Below are 10,653 nucleotides of genomic sequence, written 5' to 3'. Positions count from 1 at the left end.
TCCAAGAAGTGATCCATGAGAGAGCTGAGAAGAAGAAAAGGTATGGAGGTAAGGATGGTGGATAGGTGTGTAATTCTACAGTCCACTTATTCCACTTTTCCCAGTTATTGTCTGTGTAACTGAAGCTTTTGTGTAACTAGGAGGATTTGTATTCATCTGTCTATATTCCTGGGTTTTCGAGTCACTAGTAATTCATTTCTGTCTGCCTTCTGTGAGCCAATCAGATTCTGTTCCATGTGCTCTTCATCATTCATGTCATTTTGCATATCAGACTCTTCATTCATGCCTGGCTCTCCCTGACCAGTTAAAGATCTTCGTTCAAGTCTCCACCTGCTTCATCTGTGCCAACACCAGACTCCAGAGTGTCTTGTCCTCCTTCCTGCAACTTGGCTATGGAGCTTCATCAAAATTGCAAAAATAACAAATAGTTTATTACTTAAACTCTTACTTCAGTAAATCGTGATCAGTTCTTTCAAATCATCTCTCTTTACTGAAATATTGTCAATAATTCTTGCACCGGATTGGCATGAAGTCTAGGCCTCGGTGTCACAGCTGACTCGGCCAGTTGTTAAAAGTGGACTCAAGCCAGTTCTCGAGTTTTCTAGAGGAAGCTTCCAGAGAAATGGACCAGCTCAACAGGAACAGGTTGGATATGTAGGTAAGTGACCCACTTTACAGCCACCTGGGAGGCACTAGGACACAGGAAGAGGACGTTCATACAACACAGATGACAACGAGAATTTACTAAAGAGCTAAGGAGGAGCCTGTTTAACACAGTTAAGAGGCAGGCCATTTGGTAGAGGCTGGATGCAGAAGCCGGTCCTTTTGTTCTGTGGCTGATGAGGTTGATGGAGCGCAGGTAATCTGGCTGAAGAGTGGGAAAACTCCAGACTCCAGCTCAAAAGGGTGGGAAATGCCTGCTTAGCCATCCTGAACTTGTAGAGTGTTTCTCTGGAACTAAAACAACCCAGTGCTAGACCTTGACATCCATGCATCCATCCCCTTCTTTAATTGGGTCACAGGGGGCTAGAGCTTATCCAGCTGCCATAGGATGAGAGGCAGGTTACACCCTGGACAGGTCATCAAGTTGTTAATTAGCTAACACAGAGAGAAAGACAACAATTCGTACTCATATTCACACCTATGAGCAGTTTAGCATCAGTAGTTAACCTAAGCCCACTAACTACATGTCTTTGGATTGTGGGAGGAACCTGGAATACTCAGAAGGAAGTCCCACAGACACAGGGAGAACGTGCAAATTCCACACATGCTCCAGCTAGATAGTAGATTTGAACACGAGGCCTAAAAAATCAGGAGGATCTAGCGCAACTATTTAAGAAACAACTTTGCAGCTAGCTGCTGTCGTTAACTGTGCTGGCTTCATTTCTTATTTCCAACATTTTGCAAAAAACCCATGTAAGGGGTTTGTCCAATCAGGTGTTTGCACAGTAGAGGGAGCGGGAAGTGGGACATTCCCTCACGTGGTAACACCCCGTGGACACACTTCAAACTGAGTTACTGAGTTTCAGAGGAGATCCATTTAAATCATGTTCAAGATCTCTTTGCTTGACTCCAAAACATTTTAAGCTCAATAGAATTGCAGGGATGCTTGGTGATATTTCATGGCTCAATATATTGCTGGGCTTAGTTGCCATCTTGGTAATAGTTATGAGAGGAACAAAACAAAAAGGATATGGAAATATAGCTTTAGACAACCTGGAACTGAAGGACTGATAGCAGTTATACAGAATGCCAACGAGAAGTCATCCACTGACAGTTTGTTGAATAAACAGCAATGAAATAGAACGGACAGCTTCCTGGTGTACAGGAGATTAAGGACTGTGTGTGTGTGTGTGTGTGTGTGTGTGTGTGTGTATGAAACATGTTTTTTTAGATGCTTTATTGTTGTTCACTCTCGTTGTGGATATAAATCTTTACACAAGCACAAAAAATCATTAGTGTGTTCCTCTTGAGATGTAGACTTAGTCACCCTGTTTCACACTCTGTCACAACTTTTTGGCAGACTCACTGGGATTGTCTCTTTGCCGTTGGAAAAATAACGTGGACATCTTGATGTAACTCATCTTACTTCACACATTTGTTTAACCTCGGCTAAACCTCCTGCTCCCCTCCCACATCTTTAGCTCTCTTTGTAGTGGCTCAGACGCCCTGCTGCCTCTATCCTCTCGTTGGCGTGATGGCTGTTTTTCTCTGTGCCCCCTCCTCAACCTCCAGATGCCACAACAAGAAAGAGACAGCTGCTCGTGTGTGTACAAAAGATGGAAACTATCCTAACGCACCATAAATCAACTCTTGTGGCCATTTTGTGGAACACGCAGTATTTTGGGGACACTTCATCAAGCACACTTTCTTTTTTGTTCACGTCTTCATTGAGTTTGCAGTTCATTCACATCATTTGAGCATTCATAATGTTGCTGACAACTGCATTGTGTGAGCCGAAGCTAAATTTAGAGTGTTAATTAACCAAGCGCTCACTCCTGCTCTGGTTGTTCTTGCAGTTTGATTTGTTTGTGTCACCCGGAGCAGACGCCTCCCTCATACTCTGCCAGTGATCTTGTGGTATTAAATATCTGGAAGTGTGTAATGTAAATGTATCCAAGAATGTGCATAGATTATTCTTGTCATATGCGGACTAAGTATCGCTGATTAAATTTAAGACAAATTGTCACAGTCTTCCCTCTTTTATGAACTAAAGATGTTTATTTTTGTTCTTTTAATGTGGCATGCTGATTAATTGTTGCCTAGCAACTCTGTTTCCTAGCTATCCTTTGTCCCATCACAGATTGTCGGCTAGCCCTAACCCAACCAAAATACCAGTGCCACAGTTTGATATTTGTTGAACTTGTGTAAATATTTGTGTCAATGGAAAAAAAAAAAAGTGTGGCATGAATTCATCCAAGGCAGCAGGACCACAGTCCCAGTCTCAGCCTCACACACAGTGGTGGACGGATCAGCACTGTTGCCTCACAGTGAGATTGCTCTGGGTTCAAAACCTCCTGATTTGCTGAGACCTTTCTGTGTGGCTTGCATGTGATTTCTCTCAAGTTTCCTCCCCAATCCAAAGACATACACATTAACTTAAATTGCTGATTGTAATTTGGTCCTAGGTTTGAATGACAAAGCTCTGTGATGGACTGGTAACCTGTCCATCCGGCCTTATCACAGCTTGGATAGATTCCAGCACCCAGCTACCCTGAATTGGGTAAGTGGAAGAAAATGGATGGATGGATCTTTAAAGATTTTATTTATATTCTAATCTACTCAGAAACCGTATTATGTTAATATTACTGTTATTAATTTGTATGAACTGAACTTGAACTTGAACTTTTCATTTGACTGATGGTTTATATTGGTAAATATTATTTTTTTGGGTTAATGGTTAGGGACTGGAGTTTCACCATAGTTGAAATAATCACTTTTCTTTAGGTCCATTAACTTACTGTTGATATTCTCATGCCGCAATACAGTAACTCTGCACAGCTAATTCAAACCAGCACGCAGCTGGCTTTATGTTGCTGTGGGTCGGACAATGGAGAGATGCAGTCCATATGCACTATATGATGGGCAGTGCTTCTACTCTGTGGTTATTAAATTAATTATGAGATGCCATTTCCTTTTGCTCTTTAATTATTTTTCACTAATACTCTCACTGTTTCTCCATTTCTGCTCTCAGGACTACAATAAGCTACAAGATGTGCTTTGTCACTACATGATGTCTGTTTCTCCCAGGAGATACCAAACAGACCGAGCAATGTCTGTCTCCATCTCTGTGTGCATGTTTGCAGCATCTGTTCCATCACTGCTGGTTTACTGGTTGATGAATAAACAAACAGTTACCAGATTTGTCTTGGCTGTGGAATATAGACAACAAATCCAGTAAGCCCTGAGACATTTGAATCATCTGTCAACACTGTATTGTTGTGGAGTTAGTTTATTAAACATCTTGTCTATAGACTGTACCACAATACACCGATTACACCGTAATTTAACAGCTCTCATGAAAGGAATCATCACTCTTCAGCCTTTTTCATCTCTGATAAAATATTCTGACAGCATAGGAGGTGATTTGTGGCTTCTCACCGGAGCTAAACTTAGAGCTGTCATGACGCCATTGATGTCTCTGATTGTGCCCAATATCCTACTACAGTGTTTGGTTTCTGTATATTTTTAAACAAGGCACTCAACCTGCAACATTTGAAATCTTTTGTAAAGAACTTTCTTTTTTTCCATGACGGGCTTAAAGAACCAGATCAGCAGGTTGAGCTTGTGATGGAAAATTCCTCAGTGGAAAACAGTTGTGCAGCTGTGACGTAGAAAGCTACTTTACCCGTGAGGAGGAACACTGCGCCTCATACAGACTGAGACGCATTAAATCATGCATTTCTCAACTTGTGATGAGTCACATGTACATCGCCGTATGGGAAGTTTAAACGTAAACTCAGGGGGTCCAGACTTCATTAGCGTTTTGGTTGATCTGATCAAAAGTGGACATCGTAAATAAATTACGACCATCGACGTGTGAATTCATTTCATTTAAGTTATATCTATGTATCTTTAGTTCACAACAACAGCTGTCATTTAATGTGATGTAATGTGATGAAAACCCCAATGATCAGGCAATCACCTTTTACTCTAGCAGCACTTGATAACAGTAGGAAGGAAGAACTCCCTTTCAACGGGAAGAGACCTCCGGCAGAACCAGGCTCAGAGAGGGGCAGCCATGTGCCATGACACGCTTCATAAGAACCTAACAGGAAACACATCATGAAATATAATAGATGGCTTTTGTTTTCTCTCAGAACCAATAAAATTTAGATGAACTGGGAATGTCTGGCAACAGACTGGCATAACCCTCTAACTTTCCAGTGAAAATGGGATAATTTTAAACTCTGGCTTTCTGACATGTGTCTTTTATATGGCCTCCCTCTGCTCTCTGCTTTGTCCCCTCACCTTCAACCAGTCTCTGCAGATTGCTGCCCATCCCTGAGCCTGCTGAAGGGGTCATCTGATTTTTAGTGTTTCTCTGTAATATTGTAAGGTCTTAAACCTACAATATAAAATGCCCTCAGACAGCGGTTGTTGTGCTTTGGTGCTGTATAATTAAATTAAAACTGAATTCAAATAATAATTCAATTTCAATTAACTGAATTCTTCATGTTGAAATGTAGTTATTTACAATCCAAAATTGAGATCCCCACAATCTGACTGTGTTAACAGATATTTGGACACAGTGAATGACAGAGGTACACCCACATGAACCCAAACAAACAGAGAAAAGCCTACTGTATGTATATTATTTATGTGCACTGTTGATGTTTTATTTATGGACTACACTGGTGTGAGATTTGCTGCCCTCAGGAGATTTAAGGGTTTCACTGTTCTGGCAGTTTTGTCCTGTTATTAGATGTTCATTAAAATCCAGTTGCTCTGTCTTGATGTGTTTTTGCTTTTTGCACTCAACAAGCACAATTAAAATGTATTCAGTCATTCAAATTTATTGTCTCTGTGGAACTTTAAAGCATTTTGGCCGAAAATACTAATTAGTGTCAGGTTCCCACTGTAGATTAATTTACATTTCTCCCCACACACAGATAAGCTGTGGTCTCTCTAATGAGGCTTGTCAAGTTCTGGAGGAGGAAAAAGAAAAGGAAGTACAGGTGGCAGCTCTCTAATTATGTCCCAAGTGGATGACTACATTACCCAGGTACCCCAGGCCTCTGACAGGTGTGGGTGGATGGGAGATGCACAATCAGTGGGTTGAATGACAATCTTAATGATTCATTTTCTCAGTTATTTCATTAGGGAAGGGCGTGGGCCATTGCTTCTCCTCTGTTAATTGCAACAGAAATTTTTTATCACTTGGTGCTTTTGTCTTCTCTGCAGAGCTGAAACAAAAATCATTGGGAAGCAGTCTTTTTTTATATAATTTATACTGGTATTGAGTTATCCAGTATCTGCGTGGGTAGGCTGTAAAATGGCTCTAATATCACTTCAGGTCCGTCCGACAGCTGACTGGCATTGTTAGCTGTTGTTTAGTCTCACCTGTGAAGAAAGTGCTCACTGCAATGTTTTGTGTGAACTATTTGTGATTTGAATCAACATCTGGACCCACAACAGAGATGGAAACGCTAACTAGAACGTACACCTTTGAAGGATGTGGGAGGGAAACAACATAGTGTAAAGTAGGTGTTAAAAAAAATCCACGAACAAAAAAGTAACAGAATCAGTGCTGAAGTTTCCTTGCTAGTGGAATAAAAACTTAAGAGCACAGTTTGTCCTCTCATATGCTTAATGATGCACAGACGCAGATGGTTACGCATTGTGTCCTTGTGTCCAGCATAATATTATTCCCTACAGGCTACTAGGCCTCCAATTTACTGGAATCTTATTTTTAAAAAATCAAATTGTTTATTTTATATATGCTGGATAGTAATAATGTAGCATAATTTATGAGTAGATTTTTATTTAATTAATTAATAACTTCTCAAATGTATCTATATCTGCAGAATGATTAAGGGACTCACATGGTTGTGCATTGGTCCAATGTGGAGCCTGCAGACCATCGTCTACATTTGGAGGCCACTTACTGTCACCAGCAGGCATTGTCAAAAATATGTGGAACAACTCTTGCTGTTGTTGTTGAGCCATTGGCAAAGACTAAAGCTACAGCATACAAGGAACTGAAGTGAAACCAAGCGGTAAAATCAATGAAAACTGTCCACTGCAGCCACTATCTGTGCTCTTAATGGTGTTTTTTAGCTGTCTTTTTTTCACCTCTAACTTTATGTGAACACTCCTGTCACTCCTTTTCCTCTTCAGCCCCACATTTCAACCAATCAGTGTTCAACTTACACACAGTGTCATCAACATCGCGCTACGTGCTGTTGGTGTTTTTGGAGGACTGCACACAAGCATGTCTAAATAGGTTGTGTAGCAAAACTCCTTCGCTTTGAGTAGCCAAATATTGGACACAAATGCAGTGCGATGAATCCTCCAATAAGCTTTCAAATCCATCAGGATTACATCCTGTCCACTTTTCAGGCACAGGCCTGCATGTAGCAGGTATCATTGCTACAGAGAAAGAGAAATTGCAGCTACCTGCAAGAATCTGATAAAGGTGAAGCTTTGTGCTTGTTTTTACTGTGGCTGAAAGGCTCTTATTGTATTTTAACCTTTAAAGGTAATGCAGTAATGAGTATAATGAGTTGTCATTTCTAGAAAATGTTATCTCTCATGTTTTGTGACCTCACCATCCCTGATGTGAAGCTGCATCTTTTGCTGTGTCAAACAGAAGAGAGGTGCAGCTTGACCATAAATCATAACCACAACTTCTCCATAATTATTACCAATTCTGTCAATGTTCTTGTTGAAAAAGACAGAAACTGCTTAGGTGAGTCTTGTAATACCCTGCATTAGAGCCCAACTGATATAGGATGTTTAAGACCAATACCGATATTTGGTGATTTTTAAAAAGCCGATATATGAGCCAATATTTTTTCCTTTCAGCAAAACAAAGCAAACATTAGTTATGTGTAGTTATTTATGAGTCCTTACTAAGATAATAAACTTCTATTATTGTCACAAAAAATTGCAGTTCACTTGTTTCCAGTTTGCTTGACTGTGCTCTCATCAGCTGGGTGTTGTGTTTGTGGCATTCCAACTACATGTTGCCAGCAGGGAGGTTACACAGTGCCCTCTGGTGGACAAACTATGCAACATCATACAACACCTATAATCTTCACTTTTTTCATTTAAATGAAATGTTTTTGCTAATACCGATATATCGATAAATAGCTACTATCGGCTGACATATCAGTAAAACTGTACTTCGCATTGACATGTATGCTCCTATGTACATTTTACAGTGTCCAAACATCTATATGATGAACCTTATATCCTTTTTATTGCCTCTTTTTTGGGTTTCCTCTCTCTTAGTAGGCCCACGTTCTTCCTTTAGTGTAAAACGTTTAGACTACAAGGTGAAAAGGCTGGCTGGAAAAAAAAAAATTAGGGACTTGGGGTTCACCTCAGCCTGTTTGTATCACAGGTGAATTTGAGGCTGTTTTGAGTAGAAAGACTATTATTGGCCCAACCGGGACAGTGGCTGGCAAATGAAATTGCCCAGTATACGTTTCCTACTGCTTTATTACTGTTGTACTAATTACACTGAACCCTGATACTGTTGAAGGTTCATATCCTGGGCAATGCAACTCCTTGTCTCTGCAAATTTCTGCCTTGAGAAAGACAATGAATCGTTAGTAACCAAGGGCGACAAAAACCTACATTAATGATGCTTAATTAATGACACATGGTTGATATAATTTGACAGTAACTTCACAGCAAGATGTATTTGTGGACACATTTATATATTTATTTTTTCCTCACAATAGTGCACCGCAGAAGATGGCTGTGCATCTTAACAGCTCTCAAATGCCAGCCATTGTCACTAAAAATCTACCAACAAGCTCCTATTTCCTTAACATGACATTTTACTCCCTTTCACAAACAGTGCAAAAACGAATTTCAGTTCAAGCCTAAATGCCAAATTGGGTAATTCTCCTTGAATAATGCCAACTTTGAGTTTATTTCTCCTGTATTGGACTGTAATCTCTCTATTTTTCCCTCATTCCCTCCACCCTGGACTCTCCCCTTGTTTGAGTAAACAGTTGTCGTCATTTTGAAACGGTCACTGGAGCAGGCCGAAGCTTTCTTGGCAGTGATTTGTGTGGAGGGAGTCAGGTCCCATCTGTTCCCTGTCCACAGGGGATGTTGGGCCAGCCAACCAGTCTCCACCGCCACAACCCTCCTCCTTCCCATCTCCACTCCTCCTTAACACCCAGAGAGAGGATAATGAGAACAGGGAGAGGGCACACCGCACATCACAGGGCAGCGATCATGTCTGAGCTCCCACTTCGTCACGTCTCGTCCACTCACCCGTCAGATAGAGTCAGGGCCTCAGCTGGTCGCATGCGATTGGAGCTTAACGGGCATTCTTCAAATGCAGATGAGCTGCTTGACATACGTCCCGGTGACTGGTGCTGCTGATGGCTTTGACTTTTGATTCTTGCTCTTTAGTAACATAAGGTGTTTTCAAAAACATTCACTGCAGCCTTGAACCACCTTTCTACACATGCCTGGCTGTGGTGAAAGTGAGAACACAAATCTAATAACAGGACAAATTCAACATTAACGTTTTTATGTAGATTTTTGCACTAAGGAGCTGAAAGGATCCATTGAGCATGTGTGAGATAATTTAATCTGCCTACTCAATCCTGCTAACCATGTTAGCACTTCCTGCCACATGTGTAGACGCCTGGTCCTGTTTCACCATACATTTTCCCGAGTATGGGGACGAAATTATTGACTTTATAAGAGATTGGTGGTTCTTATCCTTTTCCTGTTTTCTTCTACGTTGATCGTCCATTCTGTAGATATCAATAAAGTTGTGGTGATTGTTCATTAACATCCAGCCAGTTCTAACGAAGAGGAGTGAACATAAACGGAGTAAGGCCTCAGTCACACAGAACTGGAGACAGTCAGTGATTCCTTGGCAACCTCTGGTCATTAGTTAAAAATTTGGATTCTCTGACTGGTTAGCAGGTGGTTGCCAAATGTCACTAGCTAAAGTTGGTCACAAAAATGTGCTGCACCAAAAAGCTTGTGATTTGTGCTTTGGTCACTAACATAGTTCCACAGTTCCCATAGTTTGCAGGGACGAAACCAACTTGTAAGCAAACTACTAGTAAGTAAAACTTGAAAAAGCGCAACACAAATCTGTAGACAGAGAATGTTTGCCATTGTCTTCTGTGCAACCTATAGGCAACCTCTCTGTGATGACCAAAGCCATCACAAAGAGGTTTTTAGTGGATCTCTTTGTGACCAACGTGCCCATGCAACTGTCAGTAACCTCTAGCAACCAGGAAATACAAATGGATCACATACACATTGGTTAATAATCCCGATATTCTTATAGTACCTAATTACCTTTATAGCCTCTGTGGTACCTGCCTGTATAAACTGCATCTCATCTCTGTCATATGTTCCTTCCGGCATAATAAAGTCAAATCTTTAGCTACACATGTCAGTGTTCAGGCTGCTTTGTGTTATGTAGCCAAAATTTCAACAAGTATAAAGCATGAGTGGAATAAAAACAAGGATATCTCTGGGTCAGCTGCACTGATTTGTTGTTGTTGTTGTTGTTCTTTATGTGTAGTTTACAGAATACTCCTTTAAACATGGAAGTAAGGGAAAAATATAAACTCCATTTTAACTGTAAAAATAAAACAAAAATTACCTGTGCCATTGGACTCAATGGAGAGTGGGTAAGAGAGTATGCCTTTTTCAGGAATTTGGATGAACTTAGCCTTTAATAAGGCAGCTCTGTGTCTCTTTGTCCTCGGACTGTTTTTATGCTGTATCTTAAGCCATGTTTTGGAAAGGGATAGAGACATTTAGTTGGATTATTTAATGAGGACAGGAATCTGGCAAAAGATAATGAACTCTCAATTTAAATTTTTTTGTTATCTTCATCCACTTTTTCAGAGACATTTAATCAGAGCCACAGTACCAAACTCTCTTCTCTATAAATGTTCATGTTTTTGTTCTCTGTAATAGAGAATCAGTCGTTTCTCA

The 10,653-nt window shown here is 40.5% G+C and overlaps 1 long non-coding RNA gene across 1 annotated transcript; it reads left to right on the top strand.

The window, feature by feature from the left end:
* Positions 1–520: 520 nt before the first annotated feature.
* Positions 521–3,877, top strand: LOC112847929 (uncharacterized). The gene is made up of 4 exons (XR_003221771.1): positions 521–658; positions 2,145–2,990; positions 3,129–3,223; positions 3,695–3,877. It is a non-coding gene; the product is annotated as an uncharacterized LOC112847929 (long non-coding RNA).
* Positions 3,878–10,653: the final 6,776 nt, after the last annotated feature.

Source organism: Oreochromis niloticus, linkage group LG9, assembly GCF_001858045.2.
Source record: "Oreochromis niloticus isolate F11D_XX linkage group LG9, O_niloticus_UMD_NMBU, whole genome shotgun sequence".
NCBI classification, from domain to species: Eukaryota; Metazoa; Chordata; class Actinopteri; order Cichliformes; family Cichlidae; genus Oreochromis; species Oreochromis niloticus.
The sequence above is the reverse complement of the archived record's forward strand: the minus strand, read 5'-3'. Positions and strand labels throughout refer to the sequence as shown.